This window comes from Branchiostoma lanceolatum, chromosome 13 (genome assembly GCF_035083965.1).
Source record: "Branchiostoma lanceolatum isolate klBraLanc5 chromosome 13, klBraLanc5.hap2, whole genome shotgun sequence".
NCBI classification, from domain to species: Eukaryota; Metazoa; Chordata; class Leptocardii; order Amphioxiformes; family Branchiostomatidae; genus Branchiostoma; species Branchiostoma lanceolatum.
Genome location: NC_089734.1, coordinates 16,727,746 through 16,747,647, shown reverse-complemented (window position 1 = coordinate 16,747,647; position 19,902 = coordinate 16,727,746). Strand labels below are relative to the sequence as shown.

Here is a 19,902-nt window from a genome sequence, read left to right as displayed (position 1 = left end):
CTCAACCTATTGCATATTGATTAGTTTCTAGTAGCACCTTGACTCATTTTAATACTACAGCAGGTCATTACAATATTATAATGAGGGCAATGCAGGGGGTAACTCGGCCAGGCCTTAGCTTATCAGAGTCGTTTTCTGCAGTACAAATCAATGAATGGCAGAAGTGCAGTAAAATTTAGATACTGTATAACTCATTGAGTTGCATTTAAATTTCCCTCTCCCTCCGTAACGAGCCCCCTCTTACTGGACCCGCGGCACGCTGGCGGCGTCGCTGTGTTCTAAACTGGATTTGTGTTACCCTTGACTTTATGATGGAAACATCATTCAAAATGTACAAGTATGACCAAAAAGACAACAAAACACACAAAGCTTAAAAAGATTATTTTTTTGTGTCGATGAAATTCGTTGAGTGCTTTGTCAATTCAATCGACCACGGCGATGCCGCCATCGTGCCGCGGGTCCAGTGAGAGGGGGACTTTAGATTTCCAAGCTCACCGGTTATCATTTGACGACGTGACATTAAGATTCAAATGTTCCATGACTGTCCTGTGTCTTTCTTCCTTCCAACGAGCAAGTGTCTCCCAGATCACAATAGAAAACGACCCTATCAGTACACATGTTAAACCCAAGCCATCTAAAACCGTTGGAGCGACCCCTAACATTACCCACTGCACGCCGTAGGCCGAAAACGCACTGAGCTGTATCATTGCAGTAACTGCATTAACCTCTACTAGCTTTAGACCTATATAAAAGAAGAGCATCCCTATGCCGTGGCTACCACAGCTTAGTGCTAAGACCGTTGCTGTTTCTGGTTTAAGTTCCCATGTAGAGCTGGTGACCCACGCTCCTATCCCGGCAAACACTGCGCTGACGACGTACGTATACATCACAAGCTTTGCCCTCGAAGTTGATTCCAAAATATTTTTGGCACCAACGTCAAGCATAGAGTGAATGAGTGCTCCGGCTATGGTAAGAACCATTCCAAAAGTAACGTCTGCTGTGTCCGTTGATGACCCTGTGTTGACGAAGCTGCCGTAACCAAGAAGTACGACACCTGCTACACACCACGTGCTGCCGAGAACGGTTACACGAGTTGGGGTCTGAAAGGTAAGATAAGATTGTTTACAACAACGGTGGAACGTCCGGCACCTAACGTATACAAGTTAACTCATATTGTAGACTTCAGTCATAAATCGTGATGAGGCCACGTTTGGGATCACATTCTTAACACTACACCAGCGACGCCAAGTGACAATTTGAAATAGAACGATGCAGTGACGCCCCAGTTAGGTGACATAAGTCCACTGAAGCGTCGACAGGCAAAACATATTACTTGTTGAGTCGTAAGAAACTCGATAGCCTCACCCTTCTTAAAGCAGGACCCCTATTGCTCGATTCATCGCTGGCTCGCTCGCGTAGGGGCCCTGCTATTCAGCGACGGTAGACATGGTTCTGGCGCCGTCGCCACCAAAACAGCTTCAGCCAATCAGAGGGTTTGCTAAACCTCATCTCAAGCAAAAGCGCAAAGGACGCTGGGAAACTATCAACAAATCAGATTACGTTCACATTCTTACTTTAGCTTCAGAAAAAATTAACCGCCAAATAAGGATAGCTCATTAGTTATTCATGATCAACTAACTGTCAGTAACGGCGCCAGAACCGTATCTACCGTCGCTGAAGAGCAGGGCCCCTACGCCAGCAAGCCAATGACGTATCAAGCGATAGGGGTCCTCCTTTAAGGAGCTTATGCTTAGGGAAAGATTACAGCTTACCTCTTGAAGAAAGACACAGGACAGGGCTACAACAAAAACGGGCATACTGGCGTTCCAGACAGCTTCAACGTTTGCCGGAGGAATAAATTGATACGACGTGAACAGACAAAGCACACTGGTAACTCGAGTCAGTCCTTGGAAAAGGAACCGGGCTCCCTGTTTCCAGTCGGTTGGGACTATGTTTGTCCGCTGGAACACAGTGATGCACAGAGATACAAGGAAAATCAGCAGATCATCTAAAAAAAGTATCTGGAATGGTTTGTATCCTCGGTCTTGTACGTATCGTGACGTTGCAGGCACTGGACCTTTGAAGAGGGCGCTCGCCAGGCAGGCTGCCACACCAAATAGGCTCTGAAACAAAAATATTTTCACAGCGAAAGAATATGTCTGCTGGCTAATGCTTCGGTCCCATTTCAAACCCGGGGCCCGGCCGGGATGCTTGCAAAAACGAAAAAATAATAAAAAACGCACATTAAGAAAATACGTGATATATGGTTAGGAGTAGCTTTGTACGTTTTGAGTCTTTTGTTGTCTTCGTATCATATTTTTCGTTCTCACACGCTGCCCGGCCGGGCCCCGGATTGGAAATGGGGGCGAAGCATAAAAAGGATTGTAATTATGCTTTGCATCCATTCCCAAAGCGAAGCCCCGGCCGGGCATCTTTTTGAGACCAAAAAATATGATATGAAAGACAACCAAATTCTCGAAACGTTAGTTTCTACTAACTATATGTTTTTCTTTTCTTGATGTGCATTTTTTTCGTTTTCGCAAACAGCCCGGCCGGGCCCCGGATTTGAAATTGGACCAAATAATAACGCAGTGCATGTTGACACGTTGATCGTTTGAGTGAGTGCACGTATCGGCAACGTCAGTCCTTATAGTGCTTTCTCTATAAAATTATGTTATTACCTACTCTGGCGCAAGCAGTTTTTGTTTGTTAGCGGAAATATAATCTTGTCTGTAACCGTTTTGATTATTGGTTATTGATCATCAAAAAAGGTAAGTAGAAAAAGTTTGATCATGTAACGCCAAATATAGTTACTCAAGCAACTGGATAAGATTTTGAAACAGTCAGTTGCTTGAGTAACTATTTTTGGCGTATCTTACTACCTGGATGTCTAACCTTCATCAATTACTAATGTAGATAAACTCAAAACTTTTCATATAAAACGTCTATTTAGTTTATTGCAATCTGCAACAACCATTAGAGTAAAATTCAGTAAACATTCTTAAACATGTATCAGTTAGTGTTTTGCCTTGCCTTGATCCAAAGTCGCCAATCTCTGCCACTTTTCTGATCCTTTGGATTCGTGTCTTGGTACAGTTTGGTCGTCTCTTCGCTGCTGTCGGTTTCCCCACTCTTCATCCTTGGTTCCTTTTGACTTTTATTTCTGTAAGTATTCAAGAGCACATTTTCACGTTCTTAAAGCATCTATTTTTGGAACAGCGCTATGTTCAAAAGTAGGTGATCTAAATGTCTATACCAAGGGCCTTTTGTTAATGTTAGATTTTACATCAATGTCTGAAGCTAATAAGCATGATCATTTCGAAAATAGTATTAATCTATGACTTGAAGAGAATATATTCAGAAGTATAAACAATGCAACAAATCTGACTATCAATGTTGTGATTGTATACACGAATTTACGTTCATACCATTTATTGAAAGCCTTTATATACCTTTAGACTATATGTTCGTTACTATATTTGCTACAATCTAAAATCATGACTTATCAGATATTCTTAGCCTCCTTCGCAGTCTCCTTGGAGCGGCGGCGTTAATTTTTGGGAGGGGATTTTTTACACGGGCCAAGGTTCTCCCGGCTAAGGGAGTTATGTCGGCGAGGGAAGATCACCTGTCCTGGAGACGAAGGCGTCAGACAACCTTGGCCCGTGGAAAAAAAATCAGCGCCCCCCCCCCCCGCCAAAAAAATGCCACCGCTCCTAGAAGTCTGCGAAAGAGGCTAAGATATCCTGACTAACTTGCGAAATCCAGTGTAGACATGAATAACATTACAGCCGTCAGCATACAGACGATGTATCCCTTGCCTTATTCATTGTCCTAGATTCAATACTGATCGAACTTAACACAAACCAACCTAACATAGACTCAACCCAGTCTAACATAACATAGAACTTCGCCAACTAGTCTTCCGTCATTCTAATTAGAATCTAACGTTGTATTGAAATGACTCACGCAATGACCTTGACAAAGAGAGACAGTGCTAAATCTCGATTGAGAGTCTAAAGTGGTAATAAAATGACTCACACCAAAGAGGGACAGTGCTAAATCTCGATTGAGAGTCTAACGTTGCAATAAAATGACTCACGCCAAAGGGGGACAGTGCTAAATCTCGATTGAGAGGCTAGTAACGTTGAATTCAAATGACTCACCCAATGAGCTTGCCAAAGAGGGACAGTGCTAATTCTCGATTGAGAGTCTAACGTTGTAATAAAATGACTCATGCCAAAGAGGGACAGTGCTAAATCTCGATTGAGAGTCTAACGTTGTATTAAAATGACTCATGCCAAAGAGGGACAGTGCTCAATCTCGATTGAGAGTCTAACGTTGTATTAAAATGACTCATGCCAAAGAGGGACAGTGCTCAATCTCGATTGAGAGTCTAACGTTGTATTAAAATGACTCATGCCAAAGAGGTACAGTGCTAAATCTCGATTGAGAGTCTAACGTTGTATTAAAATGACTCATGCCAAAGAGGTACAGTGCTAAATCTCGATTGAGAGTCTAACGTTGTAATAAAATGACTCATGCCAAAGAGGGACAGTGCTAAATCTCGATTGAGAGTCTAACGTTGTATTAAAATGACTCATGCCAAAGAGGTACAGTGCTAAATCTCGATTGAGAGTCTAACGTTGTATTAAAATGACTCATGCCAAAGAGGGACAGTGCTCAATCTCGATTGAGAGTCTAACGTTGTATTAAAATGACTCATGCCAAAGAGGGACAGTGCTCAATCTCGATTGAGAGTCTAACGTTGTATTAAAATGACTCATGCCAAAGAGGTACAGTGCTAAATCTCGATTGAGAGTCTAACGTTGTAATAAAATGACTCATGCCAAAGAGGGACAGTGCTAAATTTCGATTGAGAGTCTAACGTTGCAATAAAATGACTGACGCCAAAGGGGGACAGTGCTAAATCTCGATTGAGAGGCTAGTAACGATGTATTCAAATGACTCACCCAATGAGCTTGCCAAAGAGGGACAGTGCTAAATCTCGATTGAGAGTCTAACGTTGTATTAAAATGACTCACCCAACGACCTTGCCAAAGAGAGACAGTGCTAAATCTCGACTGAGAGTCTAACGTTGTAATAAAATGACTCACGCCAAAGGGGGACAGTGCTAAATCTCGATTAAGAGGCTAGTAACGTTGTATTCAAATGATTCATCCTATGAGCTTGCCAAAGAGGGACGGTGCTAAAGGTCGATTGAGAGTCTAACATTGTATTAAAATGACTCACGCCAAAGAGGGACAGTGCTTGCTAAATCTCGATTGAGAGTCTAACGTTGTAATAAAATGACTCATGCCAAAGAGGGGCAGTGCTAAATCTTGATTGAGAGTCTAACGTTGTATTAAAATGACTCATGCCAAAGAGGGACAGTGCTAAATCTCGATTGAGAGTCTAACGTTGTATTAAGATGACTCATGCCAAAGAGGGACAGTGCTAAATCTCGATTGAGAGCCTAACGTTGTATTAAAATGACTCACCCAATGAGCATGCCAAAGAGGGACAGTGCTAAATCTCCATTGAGAGGCTAGTAACGTTGTATTCAAATGACTCACCAAATGAGCTTGCCAAAGAGGGACCGTGCTAAATCTCGATTGAGAGTCTAACGTTGTATTAAAATGACTCACCCAATGACCTTGCCAAAGGGAGACAGTGCTTAATCTCGACTGAGAGTCTAACGTTGTAATAAAATGACTCACGCCGAAGAGGGACAGTGCTAAATCTCGATTGAGAGTCTAACGTTGTATTAAAATGACTCATGCCAAAGAGGGACAGTGCTCAATCTCGATTGATAGCCTAACGTTGTATTCAAATGACTCACCCAATGAGCTTGCCAAAGAGGGGCAGTGCTAAATTTCGATTAAGAGTCTAACGTTGCAATAAAATGACTCACGCCAAAGAGGGACAGTGCTAAATCTCGATTGAGAGTCTAACGTTGCATTCAAATGACTCACCCAAATGAGCTTGGCAAAGAGGGACAGTGCTAATTCTCGATTGATACTCTGCTTGGTCACCGGTCTATAGGAACTCCTTGATTCCTTTTCAGACCACACTGACGTATTTGCCGGTCGTCTTATAGAAGAAAAGAATCCACTTATTGTAGAGTGGCCCTGAGTATCTAAATCGTAGTGTTATTTAAGAGTGCTACGTGATTCTGTCGTAGATAAGTCTGACAGGTACGCCTGGGAATCGTTACTTACTAAATAACAGCGACACATGGCAGGAAATTCAAAAATTGGTTGCCTAAAATAAGACTTACTAGTCATATTTCGCAAGAAGTAAATCCTACTTATCGTGCAGAGATACCTCGTTATAATTAATCAAGATAGGTAGTTATAGGGTTGTTTGCAATGTCCAGCTCCTTTGGATGATAGAGACTACTGCTAGCAAAAGTTTTTTGCCAGCACTTATCTGCGGTGACCGGTTATCTTTCATGGACATCAAAACATGAGAAGAAAATGCGTTGTCCTTGCTTCTGGGCTTTCGGATAATCTTTGCAGCCATTTATCTTTAATGTTTGACAGGTGTGGTCAAACGTGTTCGTACAGTATTTGTCGTCGATATTTTGATTAAGTGAAAAAGTGGAGGAACAGTTAGGAAACACCAGCAAGATGTTTGATATCAAAATATATAAATTTTATATGTTATACAGGACTTGTCTTACCCATGTGTCAGTTTGACATGATAATATCTATATGATAATAACGTTAAAGAACCGCATTTCTTTGATGTATGCGGTATCATAAGGCATGGTCAGATTCTATAAACACCTCATAAACTCGGTCGCTTCGCGACCTCAGTTGTTTATAGAAACGGACCGTGCCTTATAACACTGTATGCACTTAGGGCGGGTCATAAACCCCATTTTATGCTTTGTAAGTATAGGGTAGTCTGCAATGTTCAATTCATTTGAGATACTGCTAGCCAAAGGTTTTTGCCGGCACTTTCGCGCAGTTACCTGTTATCATTCATGGACATCAGAAAATGAGAAGAAAAGGTTTTGTCCTCGCTCCTGGGCTTTTAGATAAGCTTTTATTTGTCCTTTATGGTTCACAGGTGCGTAAGGAAGTGTTCAAATATGTTGTTTGTATTTCATATTTTTATGGGAATGTATAGTCCAAAATATTAATAACTGTAGTGAGTGATTTGGTGAAAGAAATCATTAAGAAATATAGAACGCAACTCCAAATTTGAAGAAAAAATGTACAGGTGGACACACAATGAAGAGCAAAGAGTTGTTTTGGATATGTGCAGTATGTACCTTAAAGTGTCAACAGAACCTTTGCATCTGTCAGTTTTGCCTGTAGGGAATATCCAACAAGTGGGTCTCTACCGTGTTTGTCTATCGGTAGGCCATAATGGCTGGAGCCAGGGCCGAGTAAAACAATTTTAAATAATACATCTTGCTCCAAAGATTTGACCTGATACCGTCATGTGGAAAGAGGGGTCCATTCTGCATCACAGATGAAAACTTGCTTGCTTGAAATGTTATTTTGCTGACCTACAGGCGGTACTAAATGATTCTTGATGCGATACTGCACCTCGCCAGTGAAATCATTTTATGGCTACTGAGAGACACTACACATGACACCGTGCAGAAGACATTCGCCTAATCTATGACTTACTGTCATCCCCGAAATGAACCAAACCTAACGTTGCATCAAGTTGCCCCAACTAGTTTTTCTTACCCAAACGTTGTGTTAAAATGACTGACCCAAGTTAACTTGTCAAACAGGGACAGGATACAAGACTGATGATGGTTACAAGTCTATAGCTTATTTTGGCTCCTTTTTTTATTGCTTTTCAGACTTTGCCAGTCGTCGTATAGAAAAAACGAAAACATATCTTCCCGTTATGGTGGATCAATATATATTGTAGTGTTAACACATGGGGTATTGATTTATTGCTATTGGAATCTCCCACTTTCTGTAAAGTGAACCCAGTGCATCTCAACCCTGGTTATATCTGAGCGTACTATGAAATTCTGTCCCCGGTAAATCTGACGAGTACGCCTGGCAATGGTTATATAAACAATAATCTACATTGTCGGTGAAACAATTTTAGGTACTGAAAGAGAGCCTTCAGCATACAAATGACATACCCCTTATATGATCTATGACCTACATTCATATTTCATGAATCTAAGTGAAGCTAACGTTACCTAAAGCTCTTTTCCGTCGTTCTCAGGTAAGGTAAAAGGGTTTGTTGACACGACTTACCCCAAATCAGCTTGTCGAAAAAAGACAGTAAACCACGGTTGTATGCTCAGCCCGGTCCCGGTTGCCTGTATGTATGTACGTTTTGATTCCTTGTCATACGCCCCAGGCACGTTTCGCTAGTCGCCGTATGGAAGAAAGGAATCCGGTTCTCCTACTAATGATATGGCCTACACTCGGGCTGGCACTCCGTTAAGAAAGGAAAGGTTAATAATTAATCTGTGAGACGAAAACTGCTCCCAAGAGGCCCTGAAATTGATGTCGTTAACTTCGTCCTTTTAGCAATTTATGTAAAGTTTATTTTGTACTCTTAATCCGTGACTCCTCCCCCTCCACTTCGACCTTGTTAAAAAGCGGCCTGTGCGGCCGAACAAGCATTCGAAAAGAAATAAAGGCTTTGATCGATAGATTGATCGATTGATAAGCATCGATACATCCGATCTCACTACTGTCAAATTATTTCAATGCCTTGCAGCAGAAAAAAAGAAGAAGTATCGACTAGATGTCGTTGATTGAAATTTAAGGACGCCATCTCTAAGACTTTGGTTGACATTTTTCGTATTTGTTATCAATCTCCAATAATAAGAAGGTTAAAAAATGTATAACTCCTGAGCGGTTCTGTTCAGTGATATGTCCAGAAAACTGTTGCTTTACATACAGGTACGCCGTAATGAGGCAGAAAACTCCAATTACGTATCGTCGACACAAGTCTTTCCACGTCACGGAATCGTGGAGTTTATTAAGTTTCCATTCTCATTTTATATCAACAAACTAATCTATGCCAAGAGGGTTAATCTGAATAACGGTGCGCCGGATATAAAACGTATTCCTGTCCTATTATAAGTACCTGTGTTTGTTGTACATGATTTTGTATGTCATCATTGACTACACGGGTAACTTTATTAGGACAAAATTATACTATTCTTTTTTGTTCCGAACTTCCTTCCTTAAACAATCAATTTGGCGTGATAAGGAAAACATTCTGACAAAATTATGAAGAATACGTAAAACGAAAGGTCTTGTGCCAATTTGGAACACAGAAGACAGCACGGAGATGGTAGTTCGGTGCGGAAACGTGCGCATGGTTTAATCACGAATAGAAGCAACACATAATAACAAAGTGGCCCCTTGTCCATCTGACGTGGAGTCTTATTATATGTGACTAGCGAAAACAACTAACAAGAACATAAGTGGGGTGACCAACAAGTCAGCAGAACCGGAGACATCCTACTCCTGTTGATTCATATCTGCCAAAATTAACCGATCATTGACAAGTTGAGAATTGCCTGATACCATGGTATTGGAGGCTCTGATTACTGGCCTCCATAGTGACAGAGAAACCTAAGCTCCGATTGGCCTAATATCAATATGAGTGATAAATAATTCCTGAGCCCCTATTGGTGATTCTCGGAGCCATTGATATTTGATGATTGATATTTTGTTAATTATGTTTAGTATGGATCATATTAACGTACCTTATTATGTTTAATACCTTAACATCCATTTTGTATTTCTTCGTATGTATTTATTTATGAAGATTTATTGTATAAGTTCAACTTATTTTCTATCGTTAATTTTCCTTAGTTTTGAGTTATGTACAATTTATGATATCATTATGACTGGTTTATTATGACTGGTATATTCGCTGAATCTCTTCGCAGCCCTAATTGCGGAATATAATTCCTATTGTCAAGTTGCGAGGGGAAGCCCAAGAAAAGCCACCTAGGCTTCTACGCCACCCCCCACCCCCCTGCATGCTTTTGTTTGGCCCTGTGTATCTTTGTTTAAAACACTTGTACATGTGCGAAAGAATAGACAAACAAACTCTCAAATTGAAGTTAAATGGCAACAAGCTCTTGGGGAGAAGGCCCAATCAGCCTCTCAAAGGGAGAGATTGTTTAGCACAGGCTAGTAAAGGTAGAGCCATACTAAATATTTCGTATTCCAAGCGATCAATGTTGCTTGAAGGATTCCTACGAGTTTTACTGAATCTTTCTTGACCCAAATGTTGTTTTGATGACATAGTGGACGTCCATCCTGCTCTTCATGGCTTGATTCTAAGTTATCGTGCTGATGTCGACGTCGTTGTTTGGTGTCTCTGTCGTGACGTCACTACTCACGGTCGACAAGTTGGGAGATCTGTTAACACATCAAGTAGAGAATGTCAGGTTTTCGAGAAAAACAAAAGCTTAAAGAGTGGTGATGCAGAGCACGCTAGAACGGGTAAAACTTCATGTAAGCACAATGCATTATATAAGAAATATTCAAACTCTTGAACTGGATAAAATTCGGGGACTTAATTCCGGACGTTTCGAGGGACATCAATCACTCTTCTTCAGAGTCACTTAAATCAACTGCCGAAACAAATACAATGCTGCTGGAAAACCGGAAGAACATGTCGAAGACACTGACTCGAAACTCATTTTGCCAGTTCATGTTAGTGACGCTGAAAAATAGTAATGGGTGTCACTCAAAATGGTCGGAATTAAGTCTCCGAATTTTATCCAGTTGTAGAGTTGAATTGTCCTTACATTGTTTACCTGAATGTCTACAATTCATTAACGTAATGCATTAGATAGGCTACCTGACATGTAAGCCACTAAGACGAATAAGCCAATTCACAGTTCCAGGTGCGCATGAGCAATCGTGATGCATTGTACTCTAATATGAAATTCCAAAGCCCCTTTGTCAAAATCTAAAAAGATATACACTTTTGCACTTCCCGTTCATCCAACCACAATTAACCATTAAATAACATAATGCTGTCCGCAAAGTAAATTGTCCGTTTTACATTATAAAACGTCCATGACATCGACTTATAACACCTCAGAAAGCACTATAAAAAACAAAAACTTATTGGCATATGCAAAAGCACAAACAAGGACAATAGAATTGTTCTCACCGAGTTTCCTGTAGTGCCGCTTTCGTCTGTTGACGGGTAGCCTCCGTGATGGGATGCTTCCAGACGAAGACAGAAGATAGCAGCAGATTTGCCATGGGAAATACGGACATGACGATTCGTAAAGTAAAACCCACAGACTCTGGCTGGGAACAGGCTCCGGTATTGTATCCACTGATCCTTTAAAATACAAACAAAATTTCCGGCGTCTTTACTGCTAGCTGCATAAACAATCACCTAAACTATCAATCTAGTTGGCTTGCAACGAAGCAATTCGTAGTATTCCCGTCAGCCTTACTGTTTACAATTACGGAAAATAACATAAGATTTTAAAGGTTTGGTTATTCTTACAGAAAATGACATACAATTTCAAGACATGTATACGTAATAGATATTTGATCTTCATAATTTTGGCTGGCAATTAATAGAATAGATAATGACAAATTTAAACAGTAGGGGAGGACACTGAGATCATCATTTTCTATGACCGTCCGGTAGTCATCTTCAAATTAAAAGACCCTCCTCCTTGTAAGTTTCAGTTTATCATTGTATTAAATCTGGGCTTAATTATTTGAGTGCAGTTTACAAGAAAGATGAACTTTTTTGCAGAAATGGAAAATTGACGGGGGTATAAAAGTTCGGTCAAAAGGACAAGGATTTTTTTTCCTGTGCCATGCTTTAAGGAGACATAGTAAACATGCAAAATATGTTTCCATCAGAACTGTGCTACAAACCCTTCTCTTTGTCGGTTCATTTTACTTAAAGGCGCGGTTTATGTACATTTTTTTACTTCGCGCCAACTCAATACACTTATTTAGAAACGGGGACTGACATAGGCATTTTTATCTTTAATGACCAATCATGTACTTTTTATTGCAAACACAATGATTTTCTTATCTCTCATTGTAGAATCGGTTTTGAATCTCGGTGTACCTTAACACCTAAAATGACCTACGAAAATCATCAATCAAAACAAAACAATAAATTCAAAGTCAACGGCTTTGGTCATTTTATATACCAGAGGCTGAATATACCTTTTTACACTGCACAGAGATATCCACAGCGGTTCAATGCGACTTTTTTGTGTTGTGACAACGCCTTGAAATAAGTAGTGTGCGCAACTTCCCATTGCCGTTTGTGTTTGTCAGCCATCTTGTCTTGGTAGAGATTTTGGTGGGCTAGTAACAAAAACTAGGCTACGACTTGCTTTTCCGTTCTCGTTGAAAATGTGAAAAATATCGCAAATATGTTGAATATGAGTTACAAATGTCAATCTGAATTGAATTTTTTTTAATCCATCACAGTAGTAGTTTTGCGCCAAAATTCTACGATAGGTGTCTTTAAATCTTGCCAAAATTAACCCTGCACATATAGATGTACTAACTCTAGTGACGCCGTTATGACTGAAGCAGCGATGATCGTTCCAAGCATCGTGATGGTATTGAAGGCGCCATAGAAGTAGGTGTCCAGCTCTTTCCCCGTTTGAAACTTGAACTCGTCCAAGACGTCAGGCAACATCACCCTTGATCACCGGGCAACAATACATAATTAGCCCGAAATCCGGCCTTGAACTCTATACCCTCTCTACAGAGGTAGCGTTCATGATTGGATAAATTTTTTCTTCAATAAATTTCAACATCATCATAGCTTGTCGCTGTAAATTGCAACAAGAACTTATTATTTATGTTAATTTTAGTTTAACTATGAACGGCAGCTCAAACTATTAAATAAAACAATATGCTAAAGTCAAATATTACAAACTAACAATGATGAATTTTAAAAAAAGAATGTGTCACATCATAGTTTCTTCTCGTTCACATTTTTCCGGGATAGTAAAGAATGGAAGGTCAAGATAGAAGAGATCTATAAAGAGTTAGTGGTCTTCAAGAGTTTTGAAAATGAGTTCTTGGGCATACAGGTAATGGAAGTCCGCCATACCAATACCACGTGAATCATGTTTTGTTTGTATTGACGCCTCATGGTCGGAACCTGATTTATAGTATTTGGCTAACGGTTTGAAAATATTCAAATACACAATTGCTAGCGCCTTTTTGGCTAGACCGCAAGAGGGCAGTCCAGATCTGGCGGGTAGCAGATAAGATTTTTGCAGCTGAAGACATAGAACCATTACTGTTGTTTACCATTTCATTTGTACCAATTCCAGCCATTTCAACAATACGTAACAATAAATACAAATTCAATCATGGTAAATACATGCTTATATCTGGAGTGTGTGAAACGTTGTTTCCGTTATGTTTGTTTGAAGATATCATAATTTTTTTTACCATGGTAACATAAATAATGCAGACGAACCAACTCCATAGGCGACCAGGATAAGAAACATGACTGCCAGCGATCCCGGGATGAAAATTAAGCTAAGCAGTAAAGGCATTTGCACCTGGAAAATAATTGTCAGATTTAGAAAAATGAAACATTTATTTCTGTAATGGCAGTGTGCAATGGTGCTAGTGCTAGTGCCAGTACTCTTTGTTTAAGCGTTCAAATAACGTCAGGCAATAGTTATTTTACTATCAGAGTGACGTTGAGTGATATCTAGTCTTGGTGCACAGTGTCACCAGCTAATTTGAATCACATTGAAACAAATGCATTTGCTTCTTCACGTTACTTTACTTTGCTTTGCTCAATGCGAATCATACAAAGTTGGAACTGGCATGAGAGAATGACGATACAGGAAGAAATGTCAACTCATACGAAATAGCAAGCACAATAAACAAAGATAACCGTAACAAAAATCCTCACCAAGACAGATCCAAAGCAGATGGTCTTTCTTCCAAATTTATCCAGCAATAGCTTTGCGATAGGTATGCCGACGACTATAGAGGCCTAAAATGAAAAACTGTGTTAATATCTAATTTAAAAAAGGGACTTAAAGTGTACATTGAAGCGGGCTAATAGCAGTTTACTTACACGTCTATGAAGGTTAGACATCGAGGTAAACGATATATATAAAGACAATTCAAACTCTACAACTGGATAGAATTCGGAGACTTAATTTCGGACGTTTCGAGTGACATCCATCACTCTTCTTTAGCGGGATTCACGCTGACCTCTGCGATGACACCATCTTCCCACTCACTTTCTGCCACTCTACTAACATTATATTTTAAAAAAAACGTCATCCGTACACCTAGGGTAGCTTTCTATCCCAGCACTATTTCACACAATAGCTTACTATACTCTACACACAGAAAACTTTTCCCCGAAGACACAAATTTCGATGTGGACTGCCGGGTATGTTGTTACGATTAGCTCATGATGTCTATTTGATACCCCGGTAGACGTCAGTAAGTCAGTTTGTCCTGAGGTGATTTGCAACGGGACCACTTACCGTCACCACTGTAAGACAAATCTCCACCATGTCGCTGCGATCCAGAGAATATTGGATGTAAAGTGCAAGTGCTTGTTGCAAAGTCTGCAAGAACAAAAAATCTGTTGTTGTTAAATACGGTAGGGGTATCTTCATTTAAAATCCCCAATTCCACATGGCGACCGGGCTGTGACATCGCTACGACCTAAATTAGACATGTGTAACCCTTGATTTCATGATTGGAATATCATGCAAAATGTAAAAGTATGACTGAAAAGACAGCAAAGCACACAAAGCGTAAAATGATTTGTTCTACACTACACTACTCTGCTCAGTGCGGTGGACAGTTTTTCCCAAGTTAAGACTGTAAGAATCCACAAGCAAGATAAACCCTAGATTAATCCACATTTGAAAACTCTGATCAGAGACCGACAACGGGCCCTTGCGGAGGGAAATCGCCCAAAGTGGAAACATCTTCGGAACAAAATCTCTAAAAACATCCAGTCGTCGAAGAAAGCCTTTTACAGAAACAAAATAGAGCACCTCAAAACGACAGATCCCAGAAAGTGGTACAATGCCATCAAAGATATAACCAATTGCAGCAAAGGACAGCTCTGTGTTGAAGTACCTGGCGTACCGTCATCATCGCCCAAGGCTGTAGCGAGCGCCATCAATGTCCACTTGGCAGCGGCATCACAGCAGCACGCCCCTTTGCAGCTCCAAGATCTCCCAGCGTACCTGCCTGCCCCAGCCCCTCCACCTTTTGTCTCTTTCTGGGACATGTGGTATAGACTCAAGAAGGTGAAGATCGGAAAGGCCACTGGCAGCGATAATATTTCCCCAAGGATCGTCCGGGAGTTCGCTTTTGAACTGTGCCAACCACTGTGCGATATAATGAACACTTCGCTCTGTGAAGGTGTTGTACCCGACGTTTGGAAGGACGCGGATGTCATCCCGGTCCCCAAGGAGATGCCACCAAGTCTGTCAAAGTTGAGACCTATCTCTTTAACATCAGTGTTTGCCAAGGTGTGTGAAGGCATCATAAATGAGTGGTGTCTCAAGGATATACTTCCCCGTGTAGACCCGCGACAATATGGGTCACTGCGAGGCCGCTCGACTACACACTACTTGACGTTTCCGACGCACAAGATCCTGGAAACAGCAGACAAACGTAGCCACCTGTCGACGCTAGTCCTTACGGATTTTACACGAGCCTTTGACTCAGTCAATCACCACACTGCCGTCAACAAACTGATTGAACTTGGAGTCCGCCCATCTGTCATACCTTGGATCATTAGTTTTCTCTCGGAACGACGACAGCGAGTCAGATACCAAGGTGAAGTGTCAGAATGGCAAACACTAACGTGCGGAGTGCCACAGGGTACAAAGCTAGGGCCGTTGGTCTTTCTAGTTCTTGTTAACGACGCGGTACCTGTTGACAACACGACAGCAGATACCTTCAAGTATGTCGACGACTTGTCGTTATTAGAACTACGACATGTTCTTAGAGTGCCCACCATCCAAGATGACATCGACGGCTTAGCCAGATGGGCCGATGAAAACCATATGACTTTGAACCCGTTCAAATGTAAAATGCTTTTGTTCTGTTTCATAAAGCATCCACCACCCCCACCTGTCATCACAGTGGGTCCCACTCAGCTGGAGGTTGTAGAATATGCGCGCATCCTGGGCCTCATACTACAGAGCAACCTTAAGTGGACCAAGCACGTCGAGATGATTGTTGGGAAGGGCAGCAAACGTCTCTATATGTTAAGAACATTGTCCAAGCATGGCCTTACTACCGATGACCTTGTTCTTGTTTATATCGGCTTCGTGCGTCCGGTATTAGAATATGCATGCCAAGTGTGGCATCCGGGATTGACTGTGGCTGAATCTAAGTCAATTGAGACAGTGCAGAAGAGGGCGTGTAAGATCATCTTGAGACAGAACCACACCTGCTACAGCTCAGCCCTGACAGAACTCTCCCTTACACCACTGGCCCAAAGACGACTAGAACTATGCAGAAGTTATGCTCGCTCCCTACTGAGATCCCCGATCTTCCGAGACTGCCTCCCACCGTGCCGCGAGGCGATTTCCGGCAGAAAGACTCGGTCGTGTAACCGGCTACAGACTTTTAAAGCAAATACCGCCAGATTCACTAAGAGCCCCATTTACTACATGGTAACTCTGCTAAACAGCACTGACTAGTAAGAGAATATGACATTAAGATTTTAAATCCGAAGAAATTTGTAATTGTTATCATAATGGTAACAATGAAATGTATTGTAAATTTTATTATTGATATTGTGAACTGTATTGTAAATTTGATTATTGATATTGTGAACAAGCCTGTTAATTCAGCCTCAGGGCTGCCATGATCTGTTTGTCTACTGAATAAACCTGTCATCATCATCATCATCATCATCATCATCATCATCATCATCATCATCATCATCATCATCATCATCATCATCATCATCATCATCATCATCATCATCATCATCATCATCATCATCATCATCATCATCATCATCATCATTTTCAATGTATGGATTTTGTTGGGTGCTCCTTCAAATCCCTCGGTAGAAAAAGTGAACGCCGCCTACTTCGAATTCAAAATAGCAAGCAATATTCTAGTAATGGTCTATAATTTCAACAACGATACCACAAATGGGTCGTCGTGGCAGTATATGCCCAGTTTGTCAATTCAACAATTGCCATTTGTAAACCATTAAAGCGACCAGATAAATAGGGAAGAATACAAACCAAAATTGACTTTAATCGATTATATCCCTTTGCTATTCTGTAAACTTCATTGTTTTCTACATCATGGTAAATCTTGTGTATTACTCTTAAAATGACATATTAATACTTAATAATAATAATATGATCATATATCTTCTGGACGAACACGATTAATTTCTTAGCGGACCTAAAAACTAAGTGCCTAAAAGTTCCCTGCCATCGCTGTGTTTAACATTGTCAGGGAAATTTCGGCCTTTTTTATACCCATGTATAAAATGCTCACGATGCTGATCGCGGGATCATTACAAATGAGGTGTCATGATTGTAAAAGGTTATAAAACAAGATTTGCTCTGATGTAATATCAATTCTAATAATAATCTGAAAAAAAAACATGATTAATTAAAAATTGGGGCACTACGTTTTGCGGACCACTCATATAGCCAAGCTTTGTTGTTTGCTTTAGAAATGTATGGTTCTAACAGATCTGAATCTGCATTTAGATATCCCCATATTGCCCCATCAGGGGCAAAGTAGGGGGGGGGGGGTTGAGGTCCCGGACTAAGGCGGGCAGGCCTCCAGCCTGGCACGGAACGACTCAACAGTGGGAGCCGTCACAACCGTGCCAGGCAGGGTATTCCACTTGGGAATAGTACGGGGGAGGTACAGATAAGGTTTACTTACGCTTGTTGCGGTATCGTAACATATGAATATCCCTGACGCGTATAGGAAAGGCTTGAACGTGAACATGACCCGCAAGGTCTTCAACACAGGCCTGTTAGGTGTGCTGATATCCACCACAGTGTCTGCAAAATAGTCAGAAAACACAACTTTTAACATCCAAAAGAAGTCCACGAGTCTTGCGTAGATCTTCTGGAGCAGAAAATCCTTAAGGAGGCGGGGGAGGCCGGAAGATGTACACAAGTCTCGTGTTCTCACGAAACTGGGTCACTCCGTGAACAAGACGTACAGTGAACGTCGAAAATTAGGAGGTACGTGTTTGTTACCTTTAAGATATGTCACTAATTGAAGATAATTCTAGTAACTTATTATACGTGACTGATGAATCTCTTCAACGACATTCTACCGTTGTAATTAAGGAAAACAGATCAAAATCTTGGAGAGTACACACGAATTATCAAAACATCATATTCCCTGCAATATAACATAATCTAATTGTCTATATTGCAAGTAATATGCTATTGTGACAGGGATATCATTCTATGTATTGCAAAAATATTCGCCAAGAAGGTTATGTTTCGGGCTGACCCCAAACTAAGGTATGGCTGCCCATAGGAAAGCATCTTAAGATACACTGAAACAAGGCTTCATAAAAGTACTAACCCAAAGTTCAATCCTAGAACTTTTCTGCACTGGAAAGTCACAAGAGTCTACCTGATAACCATGCAAAGAAAACAGAAGGTTGTACTGCTCAAACTCCGAGGAAAGCTGCCAGTTTCAAAGAAACCCTAATTATTAGACCCCAGATTTCTGATTTATCCCTCCGCATGACGCAGCAACTCACATCTATCCTTACGCCAACTAGAATGGCAAACTAAACAGATTTCGATGAAATAGGAAAGCTAAGACCCTACCTGTTCCTTCTAACCAAAAAGTCTAAAGATTAGGCAACACATTTTAAGGAAAAGAAAGGTTTTAAAGATTTTAACCCTCAAACACCCGAACCTATTTTTGCGACTAAAATGACTGAGCGGGGTCAAAAATGACCCCACAATGTTTTGTTCAGTAAAATCTCCCTTTTCACTTTTTTCGCTGATTGTTATCCATACATTGCTTCATCAATGTAAGAGGAATGTTTTGGCATCTTTAGGTATGAATAATTCCCGTTCATTATCATAATTTATGCAAAAAGATCAGAAGGACCACTTCTTGAACTATTCCTATTCAGACCGGGAAAGGATTTTTGAAGCCCACGCCAAATTTCATGTTGCATCGCTAAGGAACGGCTTACGCGAGAGCCACCAAACTTGGTGGCTTTTCATAAAATGTCCTTAACAAAAATTTCAAATTGATAAAGTAAGTACATCGTTTTTCGTATTGCCATGGCAACGGGTTTTCGACAGGCATATTTTACAGTATCTGCTAATTTCAGTTCAAACAATGACGTTTCGAGGCTTTGTTGGTACGCCAAATGCACTTTCTTACATTATCATCTTATGTAATCCATTGTAACTTTTATGATTCAACATTGATATGTTGAACACTGACTTGCACAAATGTGTGTGGCCCAAGGGCTATAGAAATGGAGATGGGCGCCACCCCTATGCGTCTGTTCAAGACGCCCGGGTCACTTTAACTTTAATTGATATGTTATGCTGATTTGATGACGTCATCCGTCAAAATCCAAGATGGCGGATAGAATCCCATAAAATTGCGTCATAATGACACGAAATTTGTTATTCACATGTGCATCATCCTCTGAAAATTTGGTGGTCATACAATACGTAGTTGAGGAGTTACAGATGGCAGGTCTCAAAAACAACACATTATTTTTGCTGGGGTCAAAAATGACCCTAGCGGACTCAACACAGACTTTCCTATATAACGTCAACAATATTGTGCCCATCTCCCTAGAAAATTCTGAGAGGTTAGGAAAGATGTCTACTGACAAAGTCACGGAAGGAATTTTTTTTTAGATCAATCATGTTCAAATAGCACGTCAAAATCCACGTCT

General features: G+C 40.7%; 1 protein-coding gene across 1 annotated transcript in view; it reads right to left on the bottom strand.

Annotated features, from left to right (window-relative positions):
- Positions 1-969: 969 nt before the first annotated feature.
- LOC136447520 (uncharacterized) overlaps positions 970-19,902 on the bottom strand; it is a 268,540-nt gene continuing 249,607 nt past the window's right edge. The window contains exon 4 of the transcript XR_010757734.1: positions 970-1,100. The gene's annotated coding sequence lies outside the window, so the exon portion shown is untranslated. The remainder of the gene's footprint in view (positions 1,101-19,902) is intronic.